We start from the raw sequence: 1,978 nt of genomic DNA, 5'->3' as shown, positions 1-1,978 counted from the left end.
GGTCCTGCCACTTGGAGAGAGCTGAGCCATGGGGAGGAGAAAGGAGAGAGATTATAAAGGGCAGGGAAATAGCCTCTGCACACCCACTTGGTGCTCCCTGCTATGGGAATCCTTCACCCATGGCACCAGTGTCCTTCCGGGATGGGATGAGGATGCACCAAGGATCCTCCAGCACCTCCTGCAAGCACCCTTGGTGAGGCCTCAGTCCTGCCTCGCTCTGTGCCAGCCCTGCCCCTGCTCCACCTCCACTCTCCCCAATTATCCAGATGAATTTCACCAGGGTTACATCTCCAGCCTCTTATTCCTGCTGCTGGAGGAAGGTGTAAGTGAAGTGTAAGAGATTCTTGCTGGTACAACCACAGCAGCTCCATTAACAGGGGTTCTTGCTGCCTATAAGCATCCAGTTAATTCTGGGGGGAACCTGCACAGATAAAAGGGGGTTTGCAGATGCAAAGTCCATCTTTCCCCATCTAAGCACAGCTTTTACACCATTCACACGCTGCCACTTCCAGGTACCTTCCTTCAGACCTGCTGATTTAGTCCCCAGATGGATTTCTTTGGAATTCACTCATTAATCTCCTAATTATCTGAGCTCCAGTGATTGCCTTTCACACATGAGTTGGATAGGAGAACGGTTACTGTTCATGGCAGCCCGATCAATGCCTCCCAAAGTCACTTTGAGAGCAGTCGGAGAGCCAGCCCCTCCATGTCCCCTGGTCCAGCTGCTTGCATCCATGGCAATATCATATCATTATCCATCTGTTTGATGGAAGAGAAATCCCAACACAAGCCAAATAGGTTAAATATATAAAGCAAACAGAAAAGCTGGAAGTATCCAGGACTGGCCAGGTTGGCTCTGCTGGAGCTGCTGAATTACTGACCCATTCCCTAGAAGGCAAAGAACATCTTTAGCCTGATACAGGCTCCAGCCTTATCCCAGTTGCTATTTGAAGACTGATTTAATAGATTTGGGGTTTATTTTACTTTGTTTGACCACATGAACCCAACACTTTCTGCACAAGTGCAGGGACCAATTTATTTTAGGGGCAAACACTTCCAGATGGACAAATCCTGCCCCAAACATGTGGGATAATATCAACCACAAGCCTGTGAATAACATTATCAGGCTAATTCTGAGGGGTTTAGGAAGGTGATGCTGGCAGGAGAAACAGCACAATACCCACCCAGATGCAGGCAGAAGTAGTTCTTCTAACAGATGGAGTATTAGGAACCACCCCATGAGGTTTCCAACCAGCTTCAGCACTAGGTTGGGGTTCCCAGATGGATGGTGATACATTGGGAGGAAACAGGACTTCTTATTCAATGCAGCTTGGCCAGCAAGAGCTCTACCAGAGCTCCACTGGGCAGCAAAACCAACCCATCTGCTAAACCCAGGCTTTGTTAGAGCCATCAATAACTAAAAGGTCCTGAATGATTATGGGTGATTGATGAGGGTCACGTAGCCTGGGAGTTCTTCCTTCTGATCTTTTACATATAAAGCTTTTTTCTCCCCCCAGCTATTGCATACAAACACAAGTACAATGCAGACAAGAAGTGTTGGAAAAGGCATCTCTAAGCACAGTAGGAATAAGGGGAGGAAAAGAAGAGCACGGTTACCTTTGCCAATGAAATCCCGCTACTCCCATCAGCTCTCAGTTCCACAAAACCAATCTTTACATTAATAATAAACAAGTTTTACCAATAATAAACAAGTTTTACCATTAATAAACTCACCTTGAGCTCTCCAAACACACTCAGAAATCAGCGGATGGAGCCGTGCAGTGAAGTCACAGGCACTCGTGGGTGCGGGAGCCCAGATTGCCTCGAGATAAAGCTGCTCTCGCCACCATCGTATCGACACCCACTGCCAAACCCTCTGTAGCTCCCAGGTTAAAATGGATTTGGGGCGGCACCAATTGACTTTGGGAGCGGAAAGGCATCATGGGATGCAGATAAACGTCTGGAGAGGATGGAACAT

Source organism: Melopsittacus undulatus, chromosome 18, assembly GCF_012275295.1.
Source record: "Melopsittacus undulatus isolate bMelUnd1 chromosome 18, bMelUnd1.mat.Z, whole genome shotgun sequence".
Classification (NCBI taxonomy): Eukaryota; Metazoa; Chordata; class Aves; order Psittaciformes; family Psittaculidae; genus Melopsittacus; species Melopsittacus undulatus.
The sequence above is the reverse complement of the archived record's forward strand: the minus strand, read 5'-3'. Positions refer to the sequence as shown.